This window comes from Euprymna scolopes, unplaced genomic scaffold (genome assembly GCF_053919585.1).
Source record: "Euprymna scolopes isolate OS-2025 unplaced genomic scaffold, ASM5391958v1 sca1, whole genome shotgun sequence".
Classification (NCBI taxonomy): domain Eukaryota; kingdom Metazoa; phylum Mollusca; class Cephalopoda; order Sepiida; family Sepiolidae; genus Euprymna; species Euprymna scolopes.
In genome coordinates this window covers 386,577-396,576 of record NW_027633102.1, presented here as the reverse complement: position 1 = coordinate 396,576, position 10,000 = coordinate 386,577, and the positions used below count along the sequence as shown (strand labels likewise).

Sequence of the window (10,000 nt, the reverse complement as noted above, 5' to 3'; positions counted from 1 at the left end):
CCAGGAGGCCCCCGGGGTCGACTCCGCGGCCCCCGGGTCGGTGTGCGGGCCTCCAGAGCTCGATAAAGTAGTGGTGTCGCTAGCGGTCGAGAAGGCACTTTTCGACGCCTACTGCCACCCCCACATGGCGGTAGGCGCAAAACTGGAAAATCGCCGACCAGAAATGTCGCTTCGTATAATCGACGTTTTTTTTGACCACCATTTTCAGGTGTCGGAGGTGGGTCTGGACGAATACCAACACCATTTCTGGGGTTTCACAACCGCCCGGCTTCTCCGACATATGTTGGAAAGGAGTAGCGATCGAGCGAAGGGGGCTGTCGGTAGGCGGCCGCGGGTTGCATGTGTGCCCGGGACAGCACCCCCATCCAACTAAGGGGTGTCCCCCGGGGGCCAGGGGGACCTCGTCCAGGTCGGCCGGGCGCTTCCAGACGCCTACCGACACCGGTCAGGTCGGCGAGGCTCCCGGCGGCCCCGAGCGGGACCACAGGTTGCGGAAGGCGTCCAAGTGAGCGGCGGCGACGCCAGGAGGCCCCCGGGGTCGACTCCGCGGCCCCCGGGTCGGTGTGCGGGCCTCCAGAGCTCGATAAAGTAGTGGTGTCGCTAGCGGTCGAGAAGGCACTTTTCGACGCCTACTGCCACCCCCACATGGCGGTAGGTGTAAAATCGGAATAGACCGGACCAGGAATGTCGAGGGGGAAAAAAATGACAAAGTCCTGGTGTGCCTAGGCGTCGAGAAGGCACTTTGCGACGCCTACCGACATCCCCATGTGGCAGTAGGCGTAAAACTGGAAAATCGCCGACCAGAAATGTCGCTTCGTATAATCGACGTTTTTTTTGACCACCATTTTCAGGTGTCGGAGGTGGGTCTGGACGAATACCAACACCATTTCTGGGGTTTTCCAGTTTGAAAGTTTTATAAAACATGTTCGGTAGGAAGCACACTTTGGTGTGTCGGTTCGTCGGAGCAGCGACTCTTTGCCTCGTGGTGGTCCGGAACGTCTCTACGGGCTTGTCGCAAAGGCGTCAGAAAGTGGCATCTCCGCCGCCTAGGGCTGTCACCGTTATCGCTGTCGCCGCGCTCCAACTTGTTTTGATCCGCCGCCTTCGTTCCTGCCAACCGTGCGCCCGCTCATCGTCGTTAGGTTATAATACGTGGTACGTGTGTGTGCTTCTCCGTGGACCTAGGGCTGCTCGACGTGTCGAACGATATGTTGGAACAACTAACGGCTCCTTTTCCTGGTTCCATAGTCGTCGTGGTACCCGCGTCGTCAGCCATATCTATGTCCACCATGTTTAGCCGATACGTTTGCTGCAGCTTCTGCTTCCGCCTCAGCGTTCGCCGCTCTCAGCCGCCGCTGTTGTTGCTGCCGTTCTGCCATTCAACCACTACCTGCGAATCTTTCGATGATCGGCCGAACGACCCATCGCTGTGCGACCGATAAATCCTCCGGATTAGGGAGAAACGCCGCCGCTCTCTGCCGCCGTCGAACGGAAAAACGTACATTGTAACGAACGAACGAACGAACGAACGAATTAACGAACGAGCGAACAAACAAACAAAATAGCCGCGGGGGATGCACTATGTAGATCCTGATCCCCTTGTAACCATACGTACGTTGTTCGATGCTCTCCCGTCCTGGAAGTCGCCGCAGCAAACAGGAGGATGAGCAGCAGCAGGCGCCGCCGCCGTAACCGCCGCCTGCCTGCCGCCTCCTACTCCTGTCAGCGTCCGATCTCACAGCCGTGTGAACGTTCGCTGACACCCGATTTCTTTCCGTCTGGCAAAACCTTGGACGTCCCGCTCGCGGTACACGTGCTGCAGCGACTTCTCGTCCGACAACGCATAAGCGTCGACGTCTGCCGCCGCATCTTCTGATACGTGGACGGTGATAGCGCTAGTCCCTTCTTGCGCCACCTCCACCTTTGTTAGCGCCAAAGAAGATCGATCGAGCAGTCGTGGTCGCAGTCGATTAACCCGTTTTCACCGTCCGCAGTTCCCAAGCCGCCGATCAAGTCGTTGCTCTTCTTGTTCGTTCTTCCCATACCGTCGATTTGCACGGCTGCCGGATGAGCCATCCTCTGTCCGGCGAAGCGCTCACGTCAGTGATCGATACTTGCACCGACAGTCCTCCCGCTCGCGACTCGGTGCTCGAATCGGACTCGTTCGTTTTTATCTCGATGCGATTGTGAAAAGGGGGACCGGTCGTCAATGTCGTGTGTGTCGACGATGTTGTTCGCCCGGTCCGCCGCGTTGTTGTCGTTTTTTTTTTTTTTTTTTTTTTCCCTAACGTTCGCCGTCGCACGGACGAAAGGGTGAGAAAAAAAAAAAAAAGCTCGAAAAAGCCGCCCAAAAAAATCGGACCGAGGAGCCGCTTGCGAGAACGCGCCATGTGCACGTTGTCTCTCCTCGGTTTTCCGAGCACGAACACGACGCCGGTCGGTCGGTCGGTCGACGAAGGCGACGACGAAGGTGACGGGAAAATTTACGCCGCCGCTGCCCTGGTCCAGCTCCTCCCCGATGACGGCTGTGATGTTGACGTTGACGTTGGCGACGACGACGACGACGACGGAGACGACGACGACGACGAGACGGCATCGATGGCGACCACGATGACGACGACCTCGACGAGTTCAGTCTGCACCTTGACCTCCGATGTCCGTGTGCACTGCCGTCGTGCTGTTTGTCGTTTGTCGTATGTATCGCTGTCAAGGGTGCCGTTGTCGTTGTTGTTGTCGACGTTGTTGCTTGCTCTCTCGTCTCGGTCGGTTGGTACGTTGATGACGACGACGACGACGAAGACGACGACGACGACGACGAGACGGCATCGATGGCGACCACGATGACGACGACCTCGACGATTCCAGTCTGCACCTTGACCTCCGATGTCCGTGTGCACTGCCGTCGTGCTGTTTGTCGTTTGTCGTATGTATCGCTGTCAAGGGTGCCGTTGTCGATGTTGTTGTTGTCGACGCTGTCGTCTGTTCTCTCTTCTCGGCCGGCTGTGACGTGGACGTTGACGACGACGACGACGAGACGGAATCGATGGCGACCACGATGACGACGACCTCGGCGAGTTCAGTCTGCACCTTGACCCTCGATGTCCGTGTGCACTGCCGTCGTGCTGCTTGTCGTTTGTCGTATGTATCGCTGTCAAGGGTGCCGTTGTCGTTGTTGTTGTCGACGTTGGTCGCTTTCGTTCTTTGAGTCTCGGTCTCGGTCCAAGTCAGGGGAGAAACAAAAAAGAGGCCATCAGCGCGGGCAGCGCGCTTCTACTGACGGCGAACCCCCTCGAAAAATAAATAAACACGTGCCCGTCGTTGTAGTTGTCTGTCTTATGTCGGTCGGTCGGTCGGTCGGTCTGTCGTTCTGTCGAAACAAAGTCCCAAATTCCAACGATACCTGGTTGATCCTGCCAGTAGTCATATGCTTGTCTCAAAGCTTAAGCCATGCAAGTGTAAGTTCACGCCACGCATTAGAACGGGCGAAACCGCGAATGGCTCAGGAACCGGACCTAATCCTCGGGACCGTATTCCTCCTCGGAGGCGATGGATAACTGTGGCAATTCTAGAGCTAATACATGTGACACAGGCCGCGATCGGTCGGCGCGCCGTCGTCGCCACGCCTCGCGCGCTGGCACCCGCGTCGGCCGTTCCGGGTCGCGGCGCTACATATTAGACTGAGACCGATGCGCGTCATTCCGTCCTCCCGTCGTCGGCGTTCCCGCTCGCGGGTCCGTTCGGTGGCGGGGCTCATAGGGCGGCGCGCTCCGCTTTGGTGACTCTGGATAACTCACTGGTCGATCGCACGAGCTTTCACGCCCGGCGACGGGTCTCTCGAGGGTCCGCCCTATCAACTGTCGACGGTCGGTTAAGTGCCTACCGTGGTTACTACGGGTAACGGGGAATCGGGGTTCGATTCCGGAGAGGGAGCATGCGAAACGGCTACCACATCCAAGGAAGGCAGCAGGCGCGCAAATTACCCACTCCCGGCACGGGGAGGTAGTGACGAAAAATAACGACGCGGGACTCTGTCGAGGCCCCGCGATCGGAATGAGTACACTTCAAATCCGTTAACGAGGACCAACCGGAGGGCAAGTCTGGTGCCAGCAGCCGCGGTAATTCCAGCTCCGGTAGCGTATATTAAAGTTGTTGCGGTTAAAAAGCTCGTAGTCCGAACTCGGGTTCGTGGTCGCGCAAGCGGCCCCGGGGCGGCGGCGCCATCGTCCGTCGTTGACTTTGGTCGTCCGTTCGCATTCCCGGCCCTTTCCGCCGGTGTCAACCGCTAGCATACCCGCCACGCGGTCCTGCCGGCGAGGTGGACGAGGAGGTCGTGATCGGGATCCGGGAAAAAAAAAACAAGTGGTCGTCGGTTCGGTTCCGGGAGTAGTCTAACGGGGGGGTGCTACGTGTGTGTGTTTGGGTGCGTTCATTCGCATCCCCGCACTCTGACCCCCGCGCTTCTCTCCCTCTCCCTTTCCGCGCGTTCCTCTTTTTTTTTGAACCCCCCGGTCCGCTCCGAGTCCCTGCTTCGTGTCTTGTCTGCGCGCGTGTTGCGGTCGGCGGTTTCTCCTCCAAGGGTGCTCTTAACCGAGTGTCCGCGGCGGCCGGTACGTTCACTTTGAAAAAATTAGAGTGCTCAGAGCGGGCTGTTCAAGCTTGCATACGATAAGCATGGAATGATGGAAGAGGGCCTCGTCTACGTCTGTCGGTCTCCGTCTACGGCGAGGCAATGATCGAAGGGAGCGGTCGGGGCCACTCGTATTGCGACGTTAGAGGTGAAATTCTTGGATCGTCGCAAGACGAACTGCAGCGATGGCGTGTGGCAAGCACGTTTTCCTCGATCAAGAGCGAAAGTCGGAGGTTCGAAGACGATCAGATACCGTCGTAGTTCCGACCGTAAACGATGCCGACCGGCGATCCGCCGGCGTTCGCTTCCATGACCCGGCGGGTAGCCTGCGGGAAACCAGAGTTCGGTTCCGGGGGGAGTATGGTTGCAAAGCTGAAACTTAAAGGAATTGACGGAAGGGCACCACCAGGAGTGGAGCCTGCGGCTTAATTTGACTCAACACGGGAAAACTCACCCGGTCCGGACACCGGTAGGATTGACAGATCGATAGCTCTTTCTCGATTCGGTGGGTGGTGGTGCATGGCCGTTCTTAGTTGGTGGAGCGATCCGTCTGGTTGATTCCGATAACGAACGAGACTCCGGCCTGCTAACTAGTGCGCCGATGTCAGTGATTTTTACGGCGGGCTCGGCGTCCTCCGTGGCGCTCGGGTCCGGGTCGGTTTTCTCACGCACTTCTTAGAGGGACGGGTGGCAGAAAGCCACACGAGGCGGAGCGATAACAGGTCTGTGATGCCCTTAGATGTCCGGGGCCGCACGCGCGCTACACTGGAGGTATCAGCGGGGACTTCGCCCCGGCCCGAGAGGGTTGGGAAACCTCTGAACCACCTCCCGTGATAGGGATCGGGGCCTGTAACCAACCCCGTGAACGAGGAATTCCCGGTAGGCGCGGGTCAACAGCCCGCGTCGATCACGTCCCTGCCCTTTGTACACACCGCCCGTCGCTACTACCGATCGAACGGTCCGGTGAGGTCCTCGGATCTGGCCGACGACGCCGCCGGGCAGTGCGCGACGTGTCCGTCACGACACTCGTGCATCTACGCCTCGGCGTTCGATGCCTGGAGAAGACGACCGAACCCGATCGTTTAGAGGAAGTAAAAGTCGTAACAAGGTTTCCGTAGGTGAACCTGCGGAAGGATCATTACCGTTTTCCCGTTCGAGACTGGTTTGTTGTTTTCCGGCCTACCTCCTCTGTCTGTCGGCGTCAACGCCTCGAATGCGCGCAAACAAACCTATAAAAGGCGGAGCGAGAGATAGATTTGTGGTGACGCGGAGGTTTTTAAAGCCCCAGCTCTTCTTGCTTGCTTCCGCGTCTTACCACCTGTTTGTTTTTTCGCCCACCGCAAGTGATGGCCGCTTCTTCTTTGCCTTGTCGCCGCTTTATCGTTTTTTTGTTTTTTTGCAGCCGCTGTGCCACCGCCGCTAGCTAAAAAAACAAACTACTCGCGACATTGCAATGCCGTCACGCCTCCTCGCACAGACCTCCTCGCACACTACTAAATCTATATAAACAAAAACTAATATAAAAAAACCAAGTGCTGAACCCTGGACGGGGGATCACTCGGCTCGTCCGTCGATGAAGAGCGCGGCCAGCCGCGATAACTGATGCGAATTGCAGGACTCAGTGAACATCGACACCTCGAACGCACATTGCGGCCCCGAGATCCCTTGTCTCGGGGCCACGTCCGGTCGAGAGGCGGAACGTTACATGTCTTTCTCCGTTAACGAAACGACATCTTGCCGTCCCCGTGCCCGCCCGGTCCTCGGCACGGTGGTAACCGGGACGTCGCAGGAGCGAGTGACGAGGGGGAAGAAAAATAAAAAAAGAATTGACTCCTTTCAATGTCTTTTTTTTTTTTAAAACCCTCTCCGGCCTCCTCCTTCGTCTCCCGCTGGCAGACCGCGGAGTCTTTTCCCTTTTCGACCGCGTGAAGAAACACTGTGGAGGAGGAGCAGGAGGAGTCTGTCCGAAAGCAGCCGAAGGGAGACCAAAAAAAAAGTACCGACCTAACCGACTGCCGACGTAAGCGCCGCCTGCTCGTCTCGCTCTCTGCCTCATGAAGGTGTCTCTCAGCGACGCCTCGAGCAGCGCGACGAGCACGGCCGTCGCACCGTAAAAAGGTGGCCGCGTCGTAGGCAACGCAACGTCGGATGGGGAGGACCCACGCTTTTTTTTAATTGTTGGCTTCTTCATTTTCGGTCGGACGGGCGCTATATCGGCCAGCCGTCGTCACACGGAGGGTACCGATCGAGATTCCTCTCCTCCAAACACCACACTCTACTAAAAACCGCCGCCCTCGGCTCGGACGAGACGACCCGCTGAACTTAAGCATATCGCTAAGCGGAGGAAAAGAAACCAACCGGGATTCCCTTAGTAACGGCGAGTGAACCGGGAGAAGCCCAACGCCGAATCCCGTCGCAAGTTAAAGGCTTCGGGACGTGTGGCGCATGGGTCGAAGGCAGCCGTTCGTTTTCGTCTCGCATAGTTCGGAGTTCCCTCGATCGGGGCCGCCCGCGGCGGGTGCCAGGCCCATTCGGTGCGGACGGCGAGCGACGGCCTTCGATCCGAGAGTCGGGTTGCTTGGGAACGCAGCCCAAATCGGGTGGTAAGCTCCATCCAAGGCTAAATACCGGGACGAGTCCGATAGTCGACAAGTACCGTGAGGGAAAGTTGAAAAGAACTTTGGAGAGAGAGTTCAAGAGAACGTGAAACCGCCCAGGGGTAAACGGGTGGGACCGCTCACCGCGATCGCGGGGGGACTCAGTCCGGTGCTGCCTAGGCTCGAGCCCAAACTCGATGTGTGTTCTTGAAAGAGAGGCCGTCGCGGCACAGGTCGTCGTTCGTCGTGTCCGCGGGGGACTCGTTCCCCGCGGTTCCAGCTTTTGTGCCCGCGTCGCCGACGAAGGAGACGGGCCGCGTGGATAGCGGGAAGGGAAACGTGGTGACGACCGCGGCGTCGGTAGGTGGCTGCGTCGGTTGGCTGCGACGGAGGGGACTCGTCCTCTCGATCGCTGCTGCCGCCGGGCCCTAACCCGCCGCATCCGTCGCCGCCGCTTCTTCTTTCCTCCTGCTCCCTCCGCGCGCGACTCCGCTGCACCCGTCCCCTTCATCATCGCTCGGCGTAATCATGGCGCGGGCGCTTCGGCGCGACCTCCGCGCGGCCGGCACCGGACGCACTTCCCCTCCGGTCCGTCGTCGCGACCCGTTCCCGGCGTGCAGGTCGAACACGCGGGTTTTTTTCCGTAGGCGGCAGGCGTTTCATCACCCTGAAAACCCCCGTCTTCCCACCTTGTGAAGTCGGGGGCCACCGGCCGTCGGGCCCGCGAACGTAACTGCCCCTTTCTGCCGGGAACGGAGGAAATCTGACACGATCCGTTACACGTGGCGAGCCGGTCCGTTTTGATCCCGCCGGAAGTCGCGTGCGGGCGACGCACTCTGTGTGTCGCTCCTTAGGCGCCCCACCGTCTCGGGCGCGTGCGCGATGAGAGGCGGGATAGGACTGGCGCGGCCTCGCCGTCACGCACCTCGCCGACGTTTCGGGTTCTTGTCGGGGGCAACCCCGCCCTCGCCCCGTTTCCGTTTCCGGAGAGGTCGCTCGGCGACGCTTTTTTACTCGAGCCGCCCGCCACCCCGGGTCAGCGACGTGCATCGGCAACCCACCCGACCCGTCTTGAAACACGGACCGAGGAGTCCTGGCCGTTCGCGAGTCGTAGGGGCCACCTCTGACTAACCCCGAAGGCGAAGCGAAAGCGAGAGAGCGTGTAGGAGGGCGTCGATCGGGAGAGGTGTCGTGGCAAAGTCGTCCGGGGGTCGTCGGGGGGTGTCGTCGGTCTCGTGCCGTCGTCTTCTCCTCGCCTCACCCGCCTCCGAGCCGTGCCCGATCCCGCCGGCGCGGCGTTTTCGGCCTTCCGCCGTCGCTGCTGCGGTGCCCGCAACTTTTCCTTTTTTCTCTCTTCCCGAGAGAGATAGGAGAGGGAAGGCTCGTGGCTGACGTGCGGTTGTTTTTCCCTCCTCCCCGAGAGGGGACCGGCGCATCATCCAAAAAGGGGAATTGCCGGGCGCCAGCTTCCATATCCTCCTTCCGCCCATCGGTGAGATCCCGCGGCTTGAACTAGTCCTATTTTGTCGTCGAGTTTAGGCGCTGCGCGCGGGCGCATCACCCCCGGGTCGGTTTCCCCTTTTTCCGAGTACGACTCGGCCGACTCTGGCGTAGCGAGCGACCAGGGACCCGAAAGATGGCGATCCACGCCCGGTCGGGATGAAGCCAGAGGAAACTCTGGTGGAAGTCCGAAGCGCCTCTGACGTGCAAATCGATCGTCGGAACCGGGTGTAGGGGCGAAAGACCAATCGAGCCGTCTAGTAGCTGGTTCCCTCCGAAGTTTCCCTCAGGATAGCTGGCGCTCGATCGTCGCAATTCCATCCGGTAAAGCGAACGATTGGAGGCCCCGGGGCCGTTCACGGCCTCGACCTACTCTCGAACTCGGAACGGGTGGAACGGGCCGACTCTCCCGAACGACGGAGCCGACCCATCCGGCCGCCGCCGCCAGCACGCTTCGCTGGGCGGTTGGTCACCTCGAATGCGAGTGCCAAGTGGGCCACTTTTGGTAAGCAGAACTGGCGCTGTGGGATGAACCAAACGTCCGGCTAAGGTGCCTAACGCGACGCCCATGAGATCCCCGAAAGGGTGTCGGTCGATATAGACAGCAGGACGGTGGCCACGGAAGTCGGAATCCGCTAAGGAGTGTGTAACAACTCACCTGCCGAATCGACCGGCCCCGAAAATGGATGGCGCTGGAGCGACGGACCGATGCCGGACCGTCGCGGCGAGGAGCGATGAACTTTCGCGCCGAAACGATGCCGCGACGAGTAGGAGGGCGCCGCGGCGAGCACGGAAGCCTAGGGCGCGAGCCCGGGTGGAGCCGACCGCGGGTGCAGATCTCGGTGGTAGTAGCAAATATTCGAACGAGACCTTCGAAGACCGAAGTGGAGAAGGGTTCCGTGCCAACGGCGGTCGAGCACGGGTCAGTCGGTCCTAAGACGCGGGCGAAAGTCTTCCCGAAAGGCGCCGGATCCGTTATGAAAGGTGAAAGGAAAGCGAATCGAATCGAATCGAATCAAAAGCCCAAACAAAAAAAAAGCGGCCGGCCTCCCGTCGAAAGGGAATCGGGTTAATATTCCCGAACCCGGACTCGGAGAGGGCCCGGGGGTGGCGACGCTGTCGGCAGCGATGTCGGCGGCGCCCGTCGCTTCCCGGGCGAAACCGCGGTGACGCAAGCGAGCCCGGAGACGTCGCCGGGAGCCCCGGGAAGAGTTCTCTCTTCTTCGTAAAGGACCATGTCCGTGGAATCGGCTCGTCCGGAGATACGGAAAAGGTA

The 10,000-nt window shown here is 59.7% G+C and overlaps 1 non-coding gene and 2 pseudogenes across 1 annotated transcript; all 3 read left to right on the top strand.

Moving 5' to 3' along the window:
• The first annotated feature begins 3,397 nt into the window (after nucleotides 1-3,397).
• LOC145273442 (small subunit ribosomal RNA) lies at nucleotides 3,398-5,768 on the top strand (annotated as a pseudogene).
• A 397-nt stretch (nucleotides 5,769-6,165) lies between these two features.
• LOC145273368 (5.8S ribosomal RNA) lies at nucleotides 6,166-6,323 on the top strand. Its single transcript, XR_013866361.1, has one exon. It is a non-coding gene; the product is annotated as a 5.8S ribosomal RNA (ribosomal RNA).
• Nucleotides 6,324-8,306: 1,983 nt separating this feature from the next.
• Nucleotides 8,307-9,568, top strand: LOC145273284 (large subunit ribosomal RNA; annotated as a pseudogene).
• Nucleotides 9,569-10,000: the final 432 nt, after the last annotated feature.